We start from the raw sequence: 22,716 nt of genomic DNA on the forward strand, positions 1-22,716 counted from the left end.
ACTCCTGGAGTGTATGTATAAATGCCGTCTAATGTGAGGTACTAAATAAATGCACGAGGCTACCCTAAAGCTAAATAGCAAAAGTGCACTCTTTTTATTGATGCTTAATATGTAGTAGCTTATTTTTACTGTGCATTAGTGTATTAGCATGGTTTTTTATGTGATACTTTAATGAGCAGTATAATAGGTTACTGTGCACTAAAGCACACATGTAGACATGCTCCCTGACTGACTAGGAAGTGAGTGAACAGGGATAGCAAACCGGGCAGTTTGCAAATCAGTTTGCCACCCCTCTCTCTGAAAGGGTACTTTTAAGATAAGCTCTTTAAGAGTAACTAACCTAGATAATTTACATAAGTTGTAAAAACTTAGCAGTTAGGTCAATATTTAAGTAACTTGTTTAACTAGAGACCAGAGCGAGTGGGGAGTTCACTAGGGAGTTTGCCTTGAAATTCACTTTCACCTTCCTTCACTGTAAGCTTGATGAGAGGAAGCAGGTTATCAGAGAAAAGGGAACATTTTGGGACCAAGGAACAGTGAACAGGCCATCTTACAGTGGTGTTTGCTAGGGAAGGTCAGCATGGAGAGAGGGGTAGGAAGAGATAAGTGGCAGATTTAAGAGAGCCAGAGAGATCTTGCCAGAGGATCTTGCAATGCCAGAGCCACTGCCACTGCCAGGTCTTCCGTGATTGGACCTATGAGGTGTCTGTTTAGGCCAGACCACTCAACATCGAGGCTCCCACCCAGGTCCTGGTTGGTGCTTGGAGACTGCACCTTGCAGGTTCCTTCCAGTGAGAGCTAGGTGGAGGAATGACTGCAATGTGAGCTGTGCCATCTGGTGATGTCCCTCAGGGAGCAGGCAAGAGAGCTACAGAAGGAGGTGGCAAGACTGAAGTATCCTCAGCCATGAGGAGTTTGTTAATTCGATGCTGGAAGAGATCTCTAGGACTGCAGATAAAGGGCTGCCAGAGGTGGTGCTGGAGAAGGAAGAGGACATTGACTCCCAGGAAGGCAGAAGTTGGAAGCTTGTAACCCAGGGCCAGTCCAACCATTAGGCAAACTAGGCGGTCACCTAGAGTGCCAAAATTGTGGGGGCGGTGTGTGCGCCAAAATTATATGAAGAACAAAATAACAGGAACATCGTTCTAAATAACAGCCCTGGCCAGCTACGGCTCCAGCTTGGTCTAAGACCTGTGGTTCGGTAAGGGGAGAAAGACCTCTGAAAAGATCTCAAAGGAAAGATCTCTAGAATCATAACTCCTACCTTTTCAACTATCAAGTGGACTTATGACAAGAGCCTACCGCTGGCAATGTCATCCTAAAAGATGAACCCCTACTCCTATATCATCTTACAGCTCATGACATTGATTTCTTACACCTTCCTTCTCCCTTCCAACCACCCTTTTTTAAATCTAAAGCACCCTAAATTTCATCAGTTGTGTTTAAGATTTTGTCAAGAGTTAAGATGACCAAAATACGCTGACTCCAGGTACAGATATGTATTGTGTCCATAATTCAGGAAACAGGCTTCAAGGTAGGAATTTCTTGGTTTGATTTTGTAGATCTCATTAAATTTAAATTATGTAGAACTGATATACAAATGTAGTTATTATCGTAGGTACACCTGAGTGGTCATGTTTCATATTCTCAATTTTATAATGTCTAGAAATGGTTGGAGTAGGATTGCTGAATTGTTACATTTAAATCTTGTAAGAACGCATGTGATTTTTTTAAAGTAAGTTGAGCTAGGGGTAAGCCTTTGTGAACATATTATGGTTGGATACTCATGTGAGAGATACATAGGCATTTAAAATATGTGTGTTAATGCAGAACGAGTGCTAATTAATTGCTAGCAGGCTCAAGAGATATTATTTAATTAGTTTTTTATATAACACCTGTATCATTGTTGTGTAAGGAAACAGTTGTATGACTTTGTGTACAGAACATGTAAGGTTGGTCGACCCAGAAATCTCATGGGATATGTGAGATAAGTAAACATAACTACTCAATGGACAATCACAATTTACTTTGCAGAAGACCATGCTAAGGAAGTGTTAATTTGCTGGGAGAACCTGGCTACCTACTAGATAAAAGATGTCAATTAGTAGAGTACTGTACAGAGGAAATAATAGTTAGTTTACAAATCTCCTTGATAAACAGGAAAACATTTGCTTGACCACACAATCTTGACCAACATTAGATAACCAGTTAGCATATTTACACCCTTAGTCATATATCCTAACAAATACTTTCCTGATTGCAGGGGTGCTTCGCCCCTTAAGCCACTTTAGGCAGTGCCTAGCTATATTCTCTTCCATGATAATTTAATCAATTGTCCACATTATTAATGCCATCACAGTCAGAATTTTCTTTGAAATTGTACTTTGATTGATTGTTCTTTATATTCATAATTTATTTGAAACAGTTTAAAACTGTTTCAGGGGAATGGTACCATGACAGATAGGAAAAAACTGTCTGGAGCTCAGTATTGTAAACGAAAAGCTGAACAGGCAAAAGAAAAAGCAAAGCAAGAGGGTTCCTTCCTGAAATATCTTCAATTTCATCCACATCAAGATGCAAGCAGTTCATAACATCAAGATGAAGGCAGCTCACATCAAGATGAAGACAGATTACTTCAAGATGAAGGCAACTCACAGCATCAAACTGACATTGAAATCAAGAAAATGTATTCACCTACAGACACACGTTCAACACGCCATTGGGAAGTTCTTAGTTGCCATGTACCTTCTCTAACTGTGAAACTGTTGAGTGAAACAAGATGGGAGAGTCAAATCAATGCCTTGAAGCCTCTTTGCTATGAGCTTGGCAATATCTATGATACACTAATTGAAATTTCTGATGATACTTCCCTCACAGGATCACCTGGCAATACAACACACGTTGATGCAGTAGCTCTTGCAAATGGCCTTTCCAAGTCCAAATTTGTGATTTCACTCATTTTGTGGTATAACATCCTTTTTGAGATCAACCTTACTAGTAAGCAGTTTTAGGGAAAGGACTTTGACATACATTAATGAAAAGTGTGAATCAATCAATAAAAATAAATTGTTTTTATTGTTCATTTGAATATCAAATAAGTACATCTAAAAGTTCATTCTAGACTTCTTATTTTCCTCTATATTGGAAGTGGTGGTTGCCAGTTACCCATAGGCCAGCCCTGTTGTGACCTCTGGCAGCAAGATGAAGTCTTCATCACCTTCTGTAGCAGTTTGCCTAGAGAACATATAGGGAGCCCTATCAACAAAGGAGAAGGAGAACATTCTGTCAGCAGAAGATGCTAGGCCAGGCCAGGCTGTCCCAAGGTTGGGAGGATAAAGACCACTGCCACCAAAAGGAAGTGATGGATAGAGGTGGTTAGAGACTTCCTTCTGCAGGGGTTGGAGGCATCCATCTGTTGGCCTGACCTGTTGTCTCAGGAGGTCTGCTCTTGCCCAGATTCATGGAAGGATTGCCAAAACTCATTTGGACCCCTAACTACTACCCCATGCTGCTTATCCATGTGGGCACCAACGATAACAGCCAGGGGGGATGCTAAGCAGTTCAAAAGTGACTACAGAGCTCTGGATGTGGGGGTGAAATAGACAGGGGCTCAGATGGTGTTTCCCTCAATCCTTCTGGTCGAGGAGAAAGGCCTGGACAGGAGCGGATGCATCCTGCAGTTTAATGCATGGCTGTGCTGATGATGTTACCACTGGGGCTTTGGCTTTTATGACCACAAGATATTGTTCCAAGAAGAAGGATTGCTAGGAAGAGATGAGATCCACCTGACAAAAAGAGAGAAGAGCATCATCACAGACAAACTCATAAACCTACTGAGGAGGATTTTAAATTTGGATTGCTGGGGGATGAAGACCAAAGCCCTGAGGAACATAGGGAAGCAGGTGACCTGGAGGAAGCACAAGCAGGAAGGGGCAGCAGGGGAGGTTTTCATATTCTCCTCCAATGTGAAACTAGAAATAGGCCTGTTGAGAGTCTCTTGGTTAGGGTGAAAGGGGAGAGCAACAAGGGTGATATCATGGTGGGTGTCTGCTACAGAGCACCAGACCAGGAGGATGAGGTGGATGAGGATTTCTTTAAAGAGCCAGAGGATGTTTTCATATCACAGGCCCTGGTTCTCATGGGAGACTTGACACCCTGACACCTACTGGAAGGGCAATACAGCAATGTCCAGGCAATCCAGGAAGTTTTTGAAGAGTGTTGGGGACAACTTCCTGGTGCAAGTGTTGGAGAGGCCAACTAGGGGCTGTACTCTTCCTGACCTGCTGCTCACAAACAGGAAAAAATTGGGGGGGAATGTACAAGTGAATCACAACTTGAGCAGACAATGAGTTTCATAGTTTCATAGTAGCTAGGGTCAGGAGAGACCCAAACAGATCATCTAGCCTGACCCCCTGCCACAGGCAGGAATGAATGCTGGGTTCACAAGAACCCAGACAGGTGATCATCCAACCTCTTCTTGAATTTGCCAAAGGTAGGGGCGAGGACCACTTCCCTGGGAAGTTGGTTCCAGATTCTGGCCACCCTAACTGTAAAATATTGCCTTCTGATCTCTAACCTAAACCTATTCTCCATCAGCTTATGACCATTGTTCCTTGTCACCCTAGGTGGTGCTGGGGAGAAAAGGGGTCTGCCTATTTGCTGTTGATCCACCTGATGAGTTTGTAGGCAGCCACCAGGTCCCCCCTCAGCCTCCTCTTGCTGAGGCTGAACAGGTTCAGGACCTTCAGTCTCTCCTCATAGGGCCTGTCCTGCTGTCTTCTCACCAAGTGAGTGGTCCTCCTCTGAACCCTCTCCAGGTTGGCCACATCCCTTTTGAAGTGTGGCGCCCAGTACTGGACGCAGTACTCCAACTGCAGCCTGACGAAAGTCGCATAGAGGGGGAGTTATCACCTTTCTGGACCAACTTGAGATGCATCTTTGGATGCATGACAAGGTATGGCTGGCCTTACTGGCTTGGGTGGAGGGCATCTGGACCTGCAGATTTAAAAATGTCTAGCCCTTCCAGAAGATCCCTAACTACATCTGCACTGACTGAAGACTTGATAGAAGTATCCCCAAGATTGTCCCTACCTCTGGCAGGTGGGATATCCTGGTCCCCGTTCAGAAAAACAGAGATGACTGAGTGTAGGATCCTGAGGCAAGGAAAGCCAGTGGGGGGGCGGGAGGGGGGAGAAGTCCAGATGAGCTGGCTGTACATTAAAGAAACCTTACTGAGAGTGTAGGAACAAACTATTCCAACGTGCAGGAAGACTAGCAAGCATGGTAGAAGACCAGTTTGGCTTAGGAGGGAACTCTTCAGTGAGCTAAAACATAAAAAAGAAGTTTACAAGAAGTATGAAACTTGGACAGACAACTAGGGATGAGTATAAGAGTATTGCTCTTGAATGAAGGGATGAAATCAGGAAAGCCAAAGTGCAATTGGAGTTGCAGCTAGCAAGGGATATGAAGGATAGTAAAAATGTTTTCTACAAGTATGTCAGCAACAAGAGGAAGCTCATGGAAAGTGTGGGTCCTTTACTGGAAGGGGAAAGCAACTTAGTCACAGATGGTGCAGAAAAGGCTGAAGTACTCAATGCCTTTTTTTACCTCAGCCTTCAGAGGCAAGGTCAGCTACCAGACTATTGCACCTGACAGTGCAGTTTGGGATGGAGGTGAGCAGCCGACAGTGATGAAAGAATAGGTTAGGGGTTATTCATAAAAGCTGGACATGTACAAGTCCACAAGGCTGGATGCTATGCACCCTAGAGTGCTGAGGGAAGTGGCCAATGGGATTGTAGAGCCACTGGCCACTATCTTTAAAAACTCATGTTGATTGGGAGAGGTCCTGGACAATTGGAAGAGGTCAAATATAGTGCCCATCTTTAAGAAAAGGAAGAAGGTGGATCCAGGGAACTACAGACTGATCAGCCTTACCTCAGTCCCTGCAAAAATCATGGAGTAGGTCCTCAAGGAATCCATTTCTAAGCCCTTGGAGGAGAAGAAGGTGATTAGGAACAGTCAGCATGGATTCACCAAGGGCAAGTCATGCCTGACCAACCTGATTGCCTTCTGTGATGAGATGACTGGCTTGGTGGATGCAGGGATGTGATATACCTTGACTTTAGCAATGCTTTTGATATGGTCTCCCACAACATTCTTGCAAGCAAGCTAAAGATGTAGAAGTTGAATGAATGAACTATAAGGTGGATAGAAAACTAGTTGGCAGTCAGTATCAAGTGGAGCTAGGGCTCAGAGTGACCTAGATGAATTGGAAGATTGGAATGAAAGAAATCTCATGAGGTTCAATAAGGACAAGTGGAAAGTCCTGCACTTCGGAGGCAACAATCCCAGGTAGTGCTACAGGCAGGGGACTGAGTGGCTAAGCAGCAGCTTCCCAGAAAAGGACTTGGGGTTACAGTGCACAATAAGCTGAATATAAGCCAACAGTGTGCCCTTGTTGCAAAGAAGGCTAACAGCATACTGGGCTGCATTAGTAGGGGTGTTGACAGCAGATTAATGGAAGTGATTCTTCCCCTCTGTTTGACACTGGTGAGGCCACATTTGGAGTATTGTTTCCAGATTTAGAACTCCACTAAGAAAGGATGTGGACAAATGGAAACAGTCCAGCAGAGGGCAACAAAAATGTCCGGGTGGCTAGGGAACATGATTTATGAGAAGAGGTTGAGGGAACTGGGTTTATTTAATCTGCAGAAGAAGAGAGTAAGGGGAGGCGCAATGGTCTCAAGTTGCAGCAGGGGAAGTTAAGTTTAGGTTAGCTATTAGGAAAAACTCTCTCATGAGGAGGGTAATAAAACACTGGAATGGGCTACCCAGAGACGTTGTGGAATCTCTATCCTTGGAGGTTTTTAAGACCTGGCTAGACAAAGCCGTGGCAAGTATGATATAGTTGGGGATGGTCCTGCTTTGAGCTGGGGTTTGGAGCAAATGACCTCCTGAGGTCTCTTCCAAACTTAATGTTCTATGCAATTTTTTGCTTTGCCAATAGTACTCAAAATGAAGACTGTAGTTCTTCCTTATGTATACTGTGGTTCCTTTGGCTTCTAATACTCAGTAAGGCATATTAATATCTAGTAAGGCATATTCCTTATTAAACCAGTAAAGAAAAGTTTAAAAAAATATTTTAGAATGGAAATGCCAATTTTATTTTACCAACCACAAGTAAAGGGCAGGAATCGGTGCATAAATATGTTTAATTAAAAAAAATGTTAGGATCCGTAAAATTAGATGGCTCTTTTAAGTTATCTAGCAATTTCAATAGACAGTTTATTACAGATATCAGTCAGTGGTTGCATAAAGACATCAGGTATCTGAGACACATCAGAAAAAAATACTTGGTTGATGCTAAAAATGGTCTGAAACCATAGTTATACCTTATTTCTTCAAGTTGGATATTAAGATTCTCTGTAGCTGATAAGGATGGTGGCAGAAGCCTAGTGGGAAGAAGTGAAATTAAGAGTGGCATTATATTCTTTTCTAAATACCTACATGAACAGATTTCATCATCCACATGGTCATCTAAGTGCTTAAAATACTATTTATGCAGAGTTTGGCACTTCTGTTTGTGCATCCCTACACATCTGAATGGATACATACATGTGCTGACCTGTGTGTAAATGACATATGGTGCTTAGGAAACTATGTAGATGACCATATGTGGTCATCTAAGGCAAGTACAGACAGTCAAGAAGCCTGAGGCAGAATCATTTCAACCTTTGTGGGTTTCTCGAAGCCACAAACACTGCATCATGAGCAAATGTAACACATGTTTGCCCTTGTTGGTGTAGATGGGGAGAAGTGGGCAAATGCCTTCACTAGCCAGGCCAGAATGTGGCAGAGTATTCCTGCACACCACCCAACCTGGCAGCAGAACCCAGCCAAACAAGGCCATCCCTGATTGGCTGTCAGGCACATGACCCGAACCTCCTGCTGTCACTGTAGATCCTCCCCTGCCTGGACCCCTAGGCTTCCAGTAGTGGTAGCCATGGTGGCCCCAGGGGGGATGGGTAGGGGCAGTGAGGGGAACTGAGCCCCTGCTTCAGCCATGGCCCCCCGAAATGAGGTTTGCATATGGTGGGGGTGGTGGGGGTGCCCCATGGCATGGGCTTTTCCCCTGTAGCCTGGCTTTCCTCCCTGCAGCCTGGCTGGGTGATCATTCTTGTGTCAGACCTGGCCTTTCAGTTGCAGGGGGTTGGGGTAGGGGAGAGACCTCCAGCCACATCCCCTCCAGCTGGGGACTGCACAGCTGGGGGCTTTTCCCCTGACACTTCAGTTTTCCTCCCTGTAGCCTGGCTGTGTGATCACTTCATCCCCATCCCCACACTAGACCTGGCCTCTTAGCCACAGGGGGGCAGGGGTAGGGGCAGGGAGCAGAGTTTTCCCCACCCTGGCCATGGCCCCCCAGTTGGGATCTGCACAGCACAAGAGGCCCTGTGGCAGAGGTTTTTCCTTTCAAAGCCTGGTTTTCTTCACAAATATTTCTTCGCAAATATTCTTTCACAGCTGAGAGGCTGGGTCTGGCACGGGGGTGGGGCTGGGGTTATTGCCCAGCCTGCTGCAGGGAGGAAAGCCAGGTTGTGGTGGGGAGGGGGGAAATCCTTGTCATGGAGCCCCTCACACTGTGTCGACCCAAGCTTGGTGTGGCAGGGCAGGTGGCTCCGTTTCCTCCCTCAGCAGCCCCCATCCCCTCCCTGGCTGGGCTGGGGAGTAGGGGCTCTGCTGTTTTAGCCTTGTGACAGCTTAGGGGTGGGGCTGGCCAGGCTCCGCTGGAGCAGACAGTGGGCAGAGGCTAGCCCACCTGTCCTGCAAGGGCGGGGGAGGTGCAGAATATCCTGGGATGAAGAGGAAATGAGAGTTAACTTGAGTTGAGAGGGAATCTGGGACAGAATCAATACTCTGATTTAACTTAAATCAGTTAGGTCTGATACTACATCCATCCAGGTCTACCTTAAACTAGGTTTGAACATCTTGAAACTGGTTTACATGCACTGAACTTCTGTTACAAATTTAAACTGGTTTCCGATTGGTTAAACTGGTTTATTTGTAATTTCTTTCCGTGAAAAGGCATCGTGAAAAGAACAGAATGTCATCTTAGGGTGCATCCAGATGATTGTGCATGTGTGGTATGTAGTGCTGCAGACCCATCTGTAGTGACATAAACCACAAGTGCCACTCATGCAGGCATTTGCCATGCTGCTAATTTGCAGTGCTGTGGGTTTCCTTGACACTGGGAGATCCTGGGAGATCAGGCAGCACACATGGAGGCAACATGCACTGCCTGAATGTGGAGCCTGGCCAGCCAGAGCCATACTCCAGCTGCTAATCAGGCTCAGCGTGCCCACTTCGCTGCTGCTGGAGCCTTGGGAGCCCCCAGAGGCCCAGGTAAGGGTGCTGGGGCCAGCTTAGGTGCTAGCCCCAGCTTCTTCTACCCCACCTGGGGCTATTTGGTGCATACCGGTGTGTGCATATATGGGCATTCTCTGGGGACAAGTAGTGGCACAAATATGTGCTGCTGCTATTTGTCCCTGTGGAAACGCACATGCGTGCTCATCTGGATACACCCGTAGGCCTTGTCCACATAAGCATGAACATTTGTTTCCCTGGGACAAGGAGCAGTGACACACCTTGTGCCACTGCTGCTTGTCCCTGGGAAACACCTGTGTCACGTGACCTCTGGCGCACAGCAGGTTATCCCAGGTGGGGTAGGGGAGGCAGGGGCCAGCAACTGTGCTGGCCCTAGCAGCCTTACTTGGGATTCTGGGGGCCTCGGAGAGCTGCAACCATGGTGATCCTGCCACTTGAAGCCTGGATGACAGCCAGAGCATGGTTCCAACTGGCCAAGCTCTGGTTTTAGGCAGCACATGCTGCCCCCGCCTATGGTGCCCCGCTTTTTTTTTGTGCAGGTTTTTTGACCCCAGGATCTCCTCATGTCAAAAAACCATCACGCTGCAAATTAGCAGCATGGGGAATGCCTGCATGTTTGATGTGTGTGGTTTGTGTCACTACAGGTTGGTCTGCGGTGCCACATACCACACATGCACAATCATTTGGATCTCCCGGGGTCAGAGGACTCTGTGCACTGCTACCTTGCAGCATGGGGAACGCTTGAATATACATTGCATGGTGCCACAGATGGGTCTGCAGCACCATATCCTGCATGGCCACGCTCGTCTGGATGCGACCTTAGCATTCAAGCCCTGAAAGCATTAGCACTGGGAGATCCAGTGGGGCGATGTGGTGCCGTTGAACTTGTCTTTGATTTCTAGTCCACCCAGTGTTTAAAATCAACTGCCTAGCAGTAGAAGCAGCACGTCTATTTGGGCACCAGCAAGGGAGTCACTTAACTTTATGACTCATCATAATCTACTTGATTCCTTCTAAACTTTTCTTTCCATAGGTGTTAACGAGCCTCTTTTCTTTTCAATGGCCTTTAATGGCTTAATTGGTTTCCACTAATTAAAATATTCTTTCTTCTGCAATTCTGTATTATGTTAGCTACTCCTGCTAATGTAGCTCCCATTTCACAGCCCTGCGAACTGTTTTTTAATTTTAGCTTGAACCATTAACTCAGGTGTGGAAATGTTAACTCAGGTGAATATTAACTCAGATGTGGAGATAACTTTAAGTAAAGCATAGGATGCACTGTCAAGATGCTCAAGAATGATAGATTTTGATTTATGAATCTGAAAATGAGACATACATTTAGCTATAATGACTGCAGGACTAATGAAACATATTTTGATTATTTTTTCCTAGTTTGTTGTGTTTTTTTATGCAGTATATCATGTAGCAAATTAATGCAGACTCCATTAATTTTTTTTGTTTCAATCAAATTGAATAATATAGCTTCGGTCCCCCAGCTTATTAGTAAAGCTTCTAGTTTCTTTTTAACTGGAGAAAAATGTGTGTTGCGTTATATGTAATGATGCACCACACCGTCTTCACCCCCCTTTTCAAAATCCTAGACCTGCCTGTGAGCATCAGTATAGATAAGGCTGAGTTCAAGAGTCATATAAAGATTTCAATGTTTCATTATACCGGTTGCTGATGCTTGACACACTTATTATGAAGAAGCATCTTTGCCAAAGCTCTGGGTTAACTACAAACTCTGGGGAAATTAGATGTTCTCCAGCTTGCTGCTAAAACAGTTAACTTCATGGAGCACATGTCCAAGACCTTCAGTTACCTTAACCCCTGTCCAACCAAAGTGGAACTATTTTCTGATCCTTGGTAGCGAGTAGCCACAAGTCTTTCTTCCAAAAGTTTGCTGCCCTGTTTTCCTATGGTTGACTGTGTAGTGTTACTAAGAAGTTATATTATGAATTTGTACAGGATAGTTTGGATAGGGATGATCCTTCCTCAAGCAAGGGGTTGTACTAGATGACCTATGGAGGTCCCTTCCAGCCCTACTTTTCTATGTCTAGGTCTTCTAATGAACCTAAGCACTCTTATACCCATCAAAGGACTGTCTAATGGAGGAGTACTCCTAACAAGGTATATGTTCCAGGTGACTGAGAAGCCTTATCAGTAAAACCCTTGATATAGTCAGACAGAGCTGGTATTGATCAAATTAGTTCCAAATCCAGTGCAGTTATAATGTAGTCTTTCATATAGTCACTGCTGAATTATGCTTCGATCAGGAATGCTGTATGGACTCTGAAATGTTGGTGACTCTTCACAGGTCATCCCCACTGGTGTTGCAAATAACCGACAGTTTATTTTATAGAAAAGTTAGCTAATAGCTTGTTATTTTCTTTGATCTCTGGTTAGGAAAATCCTGAAGAAAAATCTTAAGCAGCTAGTATATTTTTATGTGCTCAGATATAATATATAGATTGTCTATATCTGATCCCTTTTACAGATAGGATGACAGTTCCTATACAGTGTATTCTGAACTAGATGGTGAGATAGATGTGGAAACACAGTTATTCCACTCCACTTGATGCAGACCAGTGTTTACTGCTTCAGAATTCCCTTGGCCTAGGAGTAAGACACATGTTTTACCCTTTTTATAATAGTCTGTGGAGATTGGTGATATATATAGTATATAGAATAGTTTCTGGCCTTTATGTTGAACTATTGTACTATCAGTTTGTATTCCAAAAAGAGCTTACATCTTAATCTGTTCTTTGACACAGGAAATAGAAGGTCAAAGAAGCTCACGCTGTTTAGGTATCATTTGGCTCATGTCAGCTGTCTCCAGCATAGACTCTTATAGACATACATGGCTCCCCTAACCAGATTTACCTGTGAGCATAACCATAATAATACATAGGAAAAAGGTATAGGAAAAAATTGTATAGGAAAAAAGATATAGGAAAAAATGTCTGTATGATGAATGGAGACTATGGAGAAAGCTGAAGTTGTCCCGTAAAATTTTACTGAGGTTGAACTTACTGAATCAGGAAAGAAAAAAGCAACAATGACTCCTAATCAAGAATATCATTCAGTCTCAGGTACTAGGTGAAAGAGGTAGGGAAGTTTTAAATTTAAGACTTCCTAATAATTATGTCAGCCTAAACACATTGGTCGCATCCACATGAGCATGAACATTTGTTTCTCCAGGGACAGGAAGCAGCGGCACACCTTGTGCCGCTGCTATTTTTCCATGGGGAACACCTGTGCCACATGCCCTTTGGTGCAAGTCACGTTACCATGGGTAGGGCAGGGGAGGCTTGGGCCAGCACTGGGCTGACACCAGCAGCTTTACCTGGGATTCAGGGTCCCTCCTGGGGCTGCAGCAGTGGCTATCCTGCCACTGGGAGCCTGGCCAGAAGCTGGAGTGTGGCTCTGGCCAGCCAGGTTCTGGTTTTGGGCAGTGCACACTGCCCCCGTGTGTGCTGCTCCACTTTTTTTTTTTGCATGTTTTTTTTTCCCCCCAGAGTCTCCTGGGGTACACAAACCCCTGCACGCTGCTATCTTGCAGCACAGAGAACAGCTGAATGTGTGGTATGTGGTGCCACAGATGTGTCGGTGGCACCACATACCTCACAGCTGTGTTTGTCTGGATGTGGCCATTTGGGCTTTAAAAAACTATTATGTAGCAATGAAGAAATCCAAAATGGTGTTCTCAGAACTAGTTTGGAAATAACTGGCTCTCCAGTCCAGAAATTGCAGATACATATATGCATACAAAGAAACATCCCAATCATAGGATTTTGCTCATATTTGTGATATAAGAAGAACACTGACAATTCAATGTATGTTTTTGGGGGACTGAACTTGGTAGTGCCTGCCTTCTCAAAATGGTTAGCATGGTAGCCACAGAGCTATATGGGTTGGGAGTTGATTTTTTTGGGGGATAATTAGCTGACAAAGGAGAGAAAAGGCATGTCAGGCTCAGTTCATAGTCTTATTTTGGTCCTCAGAGACCATCAGAGTGGCATACCAGTTGACACTGTAACATACAGACATGTATAAGCTAATCACTCCTAAAAACACCTGTTTTGTCTCAACTAATAGGTAGTAGTCCTGTGACATCGAATCAAATGTTATATCAGTATTTGCAGTATTATTTTTCTATAATCAGTATATGATAGGCACTGTGTATTCCGCTGAAAGTTAAACCAAAATTTTGGACCTTGGATTCTATAACACACTATTCTGGAATTTCTGAGGATAAATTAGGTCTTGTCTACACACCAAAGTTTGCCTGATTTAGCCAAATTAGTTAGAATGGATTTAATCTGGTTTAATTCAATCAGTATATCTTGTGCAGACAGTTATATCAATTTAGCGAACATCAATTCTTCACATAAAATGAAGGGATCTGCTTGCAGATTTTTTTCATCTTCGGATGAGACATGAATGATTCTAATTTTTATAATATCAGCTAGGCTTCATATGTTCAAAATGAATTAATGATTCCCTATTTGTTTAAAAAATCCCATAAACATAAAGTCTTTAAAAACATGGCAGTGTTGGAGCTTCTGTGAGGTGCTGCATAAATGAAGTCCAGTATACGTGAAGGTAGTCACTGAAACTACTTCGTAAGTTTTAAAAATAAACTGTTACACTGAATTCTTAGCAGGTAGGCAATTATTTGTCATTTCCATGATTTTGAGGAGTACTGAATGCATTTTTGTAATTTTGAGTGTATCCATAGTTTAATGTTTACATACCAGATCTTTTATTTGCTTCCTCCTTTTTAATGTATTTTATTAATAAAAATGTGTCATGTCTGTGTCTCACTGTAAGTCACCCTGAGCCTTTGTTTAGAAGGGCAGCATATAAATCTAATAGATAAATAAATATAAAATAATAATGATTTGATAATCTATATTAGAGCCTTGCATCCTGTTTAAAATGTAAATTCCTAAACATTGCATTTTGTAGATTTTTTCCTGTATTCTTTGACATCCTTAGAAACCTTGAGAATTCATCACTGGCAAGCTAGAAATGAAGGTTCAAGAGAAAATACAGTTCAACCAGTATCCTGATATAATTATAATAAGTGAACCTTATTTCTGTTGACACAAAAACATATAAGGGACTTGTTTGTACTACTCTTTTATTTTCCTGCACTGGTCTAGCTACACCTAACTTGTGATGCACGTGTACAAAAAGCAGCTTGCAGTACTGTGATTTCAGACACAGTACCTTAAACCATTAAAGAGGGGTTGAGATTCCTGACATTTCCCCCCTTGTATAATCTAACATATAGTACTTCTAATTGTAGACATATGCTTTATCCTTATCTTAAACATTTAAATCTTTCTGTATTAATTTCAATAAATGTGCTAAAAAGTTATAATTTATCACTGCTTCATTCATAGGCTAAAGCAAGACCCCAAAACAATTAACATAATTTTATGCACTATAAGCAGGTACTCCATCTTCACATATGCGAATAAAAATGATATACGTTTAATATGAATATATATTTTCAGACTTTTTTATGAGTAACAGAGTTTTCTCTCTCTTCCCCTTCACATTCTTTGTACATTTTTTGATTTGCTACTTTTTCATTATCAATTTGTGAATACATGAAATAAATGGGTATTGAATCAGCAAGAAGGAATTCCTCATAAATTAAAAACAACTACTGTGCTGAGAAAAATATTTATCAAACTGAACTTACGGGGTGCACTCTAGGGCTTTTAATATCATGCTCTAGTTGCTTACAGGATAGTATATAGCTTTTAGAGCTTATTAATTCTTTAAAAACATATCTGATTTAGCAAAATGCAAGGGTACCATATACGTATACCATTGGTATACTGCACATGTGGTACATTTACAAAATAATTTTACACTGGCTCTTTGGTCTATTTTACTTATATTATTTGGACCAAACATGCCACATAGTAAATATTCTTCAAAAAGGTCAAAGGTCTACCCAAGCCTAGATAGCCCCTAGAGCTAGCATTACTAAAATACACCAGTTTCTGTTGCCAAGAGCACACTAAGGAATGATCTGGCTAGCACATCTACATGTTTATTAATGCACTTTTGCTAATGCACATTAAATCTAGTACCTCCATTGTGAAATACAGGAAAATGCACATTAACTAAGGATCAGTTTTAAGTGACGCTAAATGTGCATTAGCCTATTGTAATGTGCATTAACTAAATAGCACATTTTTAGTGACACTTTAATGTGCATTAAAATAGGCTAATGTGCATTGAAGCACATGTGTAGTTGCCCCTGGCTGCCTTTACCCAGCCTGCTTACCCACATAAACATTTACAGTCGCATAGGGTGTAGAGAGAGTATTGATATTATTCCTGAGTGAAGCTTGAACTCATGTATCTGGATCTATAGTGAAACACTTAACTACTCTGGTTCTATGTCCCAATAAACATTTTTATAATATTATTATTAAAATATTATCATAATTTATGTCTTTACACTGAGAAGTGTGTTGGTAGATAGATTTGTTAAGGTTCACATCTCAGAACTGCAGACTATTTAAACAACCATAACCTTGTATCCTATTCCTTCATGAGCTGTTCTAGCTATGGCCTGCTTGGAGATTAGCATTATTTGGCATTTTTTATTTATCTATTTAAGCAAATGTCATTATTATTACTTTAATATTATACTTTATTTAGATTGTTTTTGTAATGTAATAAGTAGAGTATATACATTGTATTCCATAAAAACATCAACAGTGCACAGACAGCTTTTTTATTCATTAATTACATCCAACTTTTGGTATTGACTTAAATGGAAGCAAGAACTGAATACACATAGCATTTTCTTAAAGCAGCATTTCTACACTATTGTACAATGAACAGTAGGTTTATGAATATTAATTCTGAAATACCTATTCCTATAAGCCCTTACAAAATGTTGCCATCAATTTTAATGCATATTTTTCCTATATACTGGGCTGGGGTCTTGCGGGTGCTAATATGTATGGTTGATACCACAGAGGTTGCAAGTTCGGGTGCGTCCGGATGAACGTGGACATGTGGTATGTGATGCCACAGACCTGTCTGTGGCTCCATACACTGCACATGCAGGCATTCCCTGTGCTGCTACTTTGCAGCATGGTGGGGTTTTTTGACCCTGGGGTAAAAAAAAGCTCATGCCAAAAAAAACAGGTTGGTGCACATGGCAGCAGCACATGCCAACCAAAACTGGAGCCTGGCCAACTGGAGCCATACTCCGGCTGGAGCCAGCCTTTCTATTGCAGGAGCGCTGCAGCTGCAGCTCCCGGAGGCCCCAAGAACCTCAGGTAAGGCTGCTGGGACCAGCACAGTGCTGGCCCCAGCCTCTCCTCCCCCACCTGGGGTAATCTGCTGTGTGCCACATGGAAAAGGAAAGGACTCCTCTGACCAAACTTTTTGCTTCTTGTTTATTTTACAAATTAAGAGTCTGATCACCATACGTGGAGGAAGAAAATATGATTTGGGGGGACTGAGCACCAGCATTGGGATGCAGAGCCCAGCTTGCAGCAGCAGCCAGCTCTGCCCTACACACATCCTGGGGGGGCACGTTCCCCCTGTGCCTGTCCTGGATGTGCACGCAATGGCGGGAGCCCCCTGTGCCCCTGGACGAGCTACCCAGGCTCCAAGCCTCCCATGACCTGCCCTGGGGCCCTATTCACATCCCCCCCGCCCCCTGCCCACAGTGGCCTCGATCTGCCACCCCCATGCCGTTCCCTCCCCCACACTCCTTCCTGTCCACATATTTACCTGCTAGGCGCTGCTCCACATGGCTGGGCTGGATTGAGTTCCTGGCCGCCTGCAGGCTCTCGCTGCTTGTCTCTGTCTGTGCACGCCCATCCCCCTGCCTTGCTGCAGCCACCCAGAGCGTGCATCCTGGCTGCCTGCTTTGGGGGGGGGGGGGCTAAGCCCCATTAGTCTTGGCCTTCCACCGCATATGCTGATCACACAGTTCAGTAGAGTTCTCATCTAAGGACCATCCATCTGAGTTTGCATGGTCAAGCCTTGTAAAATGAAGGAATGTTGTTACATTTGGATCTGAGTTGGAAAGTGACACGTTTCTTTTATTCTATGCAATGCAACTCTCACCTTTGATGTTCAATTACTACCATTCCATCATAAAATGGGTGAATTCCTGCTAATAAAATGAGGGTAATTTGAGGGTAGAAAGTTTGTTTCCTTCTGTGATTGATTTCAGTAACCAGTAAATACTTGCCTACCTACCCATTTCCCACAGAATGACACATCTTGCTGTACATCTTAAATTGCCATTGAATCAAGCATTGTATATGTGCAGTCTGAATCTTAATTAAATCATATATGATCAAAATCATATACTTTTAAATAAAGGAGTATATTGCTTGATTTTAGAAAAATATTCTTACCTAGACTGATGACAGGTACAATACAAATGCATTCTTAAGTTTTAGTCAGCATAGCTTTCTTTAATCTTTCCATGTTTTCAGTCACAGGTTCAATTGTTCTAAAATGCTAATGCTCATTTCTATAGATTGCCAAGATTATAGGTCATAAACATGAAGGGAATGTATATGCTGGTTTGCAGAATGCAGACTATGCAGTTCTGAATTGTATATATAGCATATTGCCTGGATTCATGAAGCATTTAAGGAATAGGTGCAACTACCATAGAATTTTTCTGTTTTAATGAGATGCAAAATTTCAAAAAGACACTTAAGCACATGCTGAAATACTTCCCTACTCAACACAGCATTTGAGTGAGCAAAGTTTAAAAACATGTTTGGATCCATTATTTTAATGTGCTTAATGAGATGCAAAATTTTCAAAAGTGACCTAAGTCATTTAGGAGCTTAAGTTCCATTTCCAAAAGTATTTAAACAGCCTAACTTTCACCTCTCTGAAATCAGTGTGACATGATCAATTTAGGCCTTCATCCATACATAAAGAGTATGCAGTTGACCACATCATGTTTTGAACACAATACAATTTTACAACCTTTCTCATAATAGGATGATTTTATCACTAGTAAAAGTAATACTTGCCAAAGGAAAACCCTTTCTAACTATTTCACTAATGTTTTACATTGCTTGTCTTTCTCCTTTTTCTCCTGTCTCCAGAGTTGGTTGCATTTAATTGGTGAAGTTGCGTGTATGTGCAAAGTGAAATATTTGCTTTTGATTAGATGACATCTCTTTAAGAGTCAGGTTCTCCCCAGTGATTTCAGTGAGACTACTTACAGCATGAAGCACAACTCAGCTTGAACAATGCAGAAGCTGGTCCTTCAGTAATTTAAAATATGTTTATCTATTTTTTATTTTTCTTTTCACATATGTTACCTCAGTGAAAACAAACACATAAATATATGTATACATCATAGCAACATATTTAAAATATCGAACAATGACTTCTGTGTCCTCATTTTTGTTTGCTTGCTACCTTTTAAATCTATTGCACATTTCTCTTTGTAAATTGTTCCACAGCCTTGAATTTCACTTTTGCTCCATAGCTCTTATAGAGATGAACTTCCTGGGTGGTCTGCAGAGCTATTTTGAGCAATGTTGTGTTGGGTATGGAAACCTGCTGTTACATCACAGCTAGATTTCTTAACCATGCTTAAGACATTAAAAGCTGAATAATGGTCTCGAAGTGTCATAGGCTTTAAGTGGCAGTTTCCTAGTCTTAGGAGTTTCCATGTTGGCTCATGACATCTGGATGAATTGTTTAATTTGAGTTTGCTAAAGTTTACCTTAACTCCTTAAATTTCAATTTTAATCTGTGTCTGACTACTTGATTGCAGGTTTTTTTCATAGCTTTATTTGACCACTGCTACATAGTAAACTTACTAGGCTGGTCTGCAGTGTCCTTAGGTATTCTGCTAACCTAAACCAGAAGAACTGTCTCTCTGACTGCACATCACTTAGGGTTGCTGCTTAATGCTGCTGAGTGGCTGCGCTGATTAGCCTATTGTGGTGCTAGTTAGCTTGCCCACAGAACTACACGAATGTAAGCACCCTTCTTTTGGTTTATGAGGCAGTCTGCCCAGACACCACAGTGTGCTTAAGGAGGCTGCAGCTGAAGACACAGAGTACACCACTGAGTGTACTTTTGTGATTTGTACATAGGTCTCTTCCATTAAGTGCCCCTATTCAGCACTTAAGCACGTGTTTCATTCTAATCCATTTAAGCACATTAGAATCAATGAATCCAAACATGTGTTTAAACTTATGCTCACTCAAATGCTGTGTAGAGTAGGGAAGTATTTCAGCATGTGCTTAAGTGCCTTTTTGAAATGAGGTATTAGGGAAGGACACTAGAAGCTGAAAGCCTGGTTTCTTTTGCATATGTAAATAACAATTGATATGTAAAAACAATTAAAATACCCTATATAAACATTAACCTAACAAATTTAAGATCTGATTTTGTTATCTAAAAAGTGACCAGCTAGAGACAGGCTTAGTTTTATCTCACATGCTTTCCCACTTCCGTATGATGAAAGGGAAAATATAAAGAACTGGGAAAGAAAGATAAAGAGCAATGAGAATGGAGAAATGATTGTTCCCTTTGTTGTAAAAGGAATCCTCCTATAACCTAATAATAATAATAATAATCATCCCTGTTATATAGGTAACAGGGTTATGCACATGGAGAACTATATTTGGTTCAAGAGTGCTTTGTTTAAATTTCCAACATGCCATTCTGCAGGCAGAATTTTAAAGGAGATTCTAGCATTTGTTATACAAAGAGACAGTAAACCACAGGTTCAGCTCTTTTACTTTCATTCCCTCCATCTTTGAGTTATATCTCTCTACGCTTCTCTGCACCTGGGTGGGAAATTGTTTTGGCTGTAATATAGGAAATAGGTAGTGCTCAGTGCCTCTTAGTGTAACACCTACTGTGAGATTTAACAGAACTTTTAACAGTTTGTTTAGTGGTGGTGGAGGGAACTAATGTAGGTCCTGTGTGTTGTCCAATAGTATTACTGATTTGTGTCAGGTTGGCAGCTGGCACTAACATCATGCTGTTCTTTAGAGATGCTTTGTTCCACCATGCTGTAGCACCTCCAGGCTCTGTAGCAGCATCACAGAAAGCAATATTAATACATACTACTTATATTCTTCAACCTTGAAAAAGCCAGTGCAAATGGGTTTGGAGTTTCTCAAAAAGAGGGATTCTAAGAAAGGCATACTCTTAATTTTTCTTTATTTTGTTATTATAGTTTCTTTAATCATTGATTCTCTTTACTTCACTGCTTTTGCTTATATGGCTGAGTTTTGTTCCTAATATGGGATGCTATATAGTAATACTGCATTTTCCTCATAACTCAGAAGGAAAGACAAGGGATAATGCTTAATTAAGCTGCAGCTTTATTGACTAATATGGGAACTACTTAGCAATAAATTGTATGTTCATACTCCTTCTTAATCAGTACCTTCCATTCAGGAGTTATCATTAACCCTTCCAACATCCAAGCTGATCCCCATTGCTGGGACTCTTAACTGCCCACACCTCTTAGGAGGGTTAAGGGGCTGAGGCAAAAGGGTGGCCATTTTCACACTATGCAATATGTCAAAAAACCCTGTTACAAATTCCTCAGCTATTTAAAGGGATGTTTTCCCTAAGGTTGATCACCAGCTTTATTGGGGAACCAGATCTCTTCTATAACGAATTTTTTCACTGGACATCTGCTAAGTTGTGATAGCTGGAATCTGAACTTCTGACTTATCCAACTGGGCACCTGAGTTGCTATGGGGGAGGCAGCTAAACCACTTCACTCCAGCTAATTAAGTAGTAAGGGAAAAATTATTCATAGCTTCAAAATGCAACTACAGCTTGTATCTGTAATAATCCAACAAAGTCCAGCCCTGCTCTGATCCATGGCTGAGATAGTAAGTGTTACTGATACATTGTGAATGAGGATTTTCTCTAGGACAGCAGTTGGCAGCGTTTCCTGGTGGTGGGCCAGAATGACCCAGTTCAGGTTGGAGGAGGATGGGTGCTAGTATCAGCTGCTGCCACTGCTGCCACTACTTTTCCCTGCCACTGGTTCCAGCATAGGATGGGAAATCTTTCTCAGCCACAGCGCAACACAGACAAAGCTCCCTGCTGCCTAATGCCACTGAAGACCTAGTTCCATAAAGGCCAGATCCGGCTTACAGGCTGTAGGTTGCCAACCCCTACTCTAGTGCAGTGCACCTGTGTGTATGTACGTGTATGTATGTATACACTAAAAATACGTGCATCCTTTGCTTTTTCCAGGTACATAAGGTGTAGATGACTTCCCTACCCATTTTGGCCAATCTCTTACCCAGATTCATGTCCTATGGACCTGCTCTTCCTCTTCCTAGGAAAGGAAAGGAAAGGGAAGGGGACTTTAAAGGACTGGGAGATCAGACAAAGTCTCTGCTTTTTAGGTTGTGGGGGACACATTGGGTTGGGGATTTTATGACTTTTGTGAGTTATAACAGAAATATAGTTGATGAATTGCGGTGACTGTGTTCTATCTATCATTTGTAATGCGATGGAAAATAAAATCACTCCTGCTGTTCTCATAGAAAGTAGACATCTGAAATGTTATATTTACCCTTTTGTCACTTTTGTAAAGAATGAGAGAGGGAGAGAAAAAATGTCCACCAATACAATAAAATCTGAGCGGTCGCAGAGCTTCCTCTTGTGCGTGGATGACCTCTACCTGACTCAAGAAGTCTATGGGCCAACGAGAGGCAAAGCGCTGCTTGACCTGGTACTGGCTACTGGGGATGACCTAGTCGGCGACCTAGTGATCGATGGGAAGCTGGGTGACAGCGACCACGAGCTGATCACCTTCACCATCCGCCGAAAAGCTGGCAAGTCGGTCAGCAACACGCAAGTCCTTGACTTCAGGAAAGCCGACTTTGACAAGCTCAGGAGGCTTGTCAGTGAGGCCCTAAGGGACCGTGACCACAGGGAGAGGGGAGTTCAAGAGGAGTGGTTGCTCCTCAAGGGAGCGATCCTCAATGCACAAACTAAGTCTATTCCATCTCGGAGGAAAGGCAGCAAGAGGGCACAGCAGCCCCCCTGGCTCTCCAGGGACCTAGCAGATCTCCTGAGGCTAAAAAGAAAGGCCTACAAAGGATGGAGGATGGGAGTCACCTCCAAGGAGGATTATTCTGCACTGGTCCGGTCCTGTAGGGAGCAGACCAGGAAAGCCAAGGCTGCAACTGAACTCCAGCTAGCTTTGAGCATCAAGGACAATAAGAAGTCCTTTTTCAGATATGTGGGGAGCCGGAGGAAAAGCAGAGGCAACATTGGACCCCTGCTGAGCCAGATGGGGCAACTGACAACTGACGC

At 42.5% G+C, this 22,716-nt stretch overlaps 1 protein-coding gene across 1 annotated transcript in view; it reads left to right on the top strand.

Moving 5' to 3' along the window:
- LOC102382065 overlaps positions 1-22,716 on the top strand; it is a 187,600-nt gene that overhangs the window by 113,944 nt on the left and 50,940 nt on the right. The gene's annotated exons all lie outside the window — the stretch shown is intronic.

This window comes from Alligator sinensis, unplaced genomic scaffold (assembly GCF_000455745.1).
Source record: "Alligator sinensis unplaced genomic scaffold, ASM45574v1 scaffold165_1, whole genome shotgun sequence".
In the NCBI taxonomy this organism is placed as follows: Eukaryota; Metazoa; Chordata; order Crocodylia; family Alligatoridae; genus Alligator; species Alligator sinensis.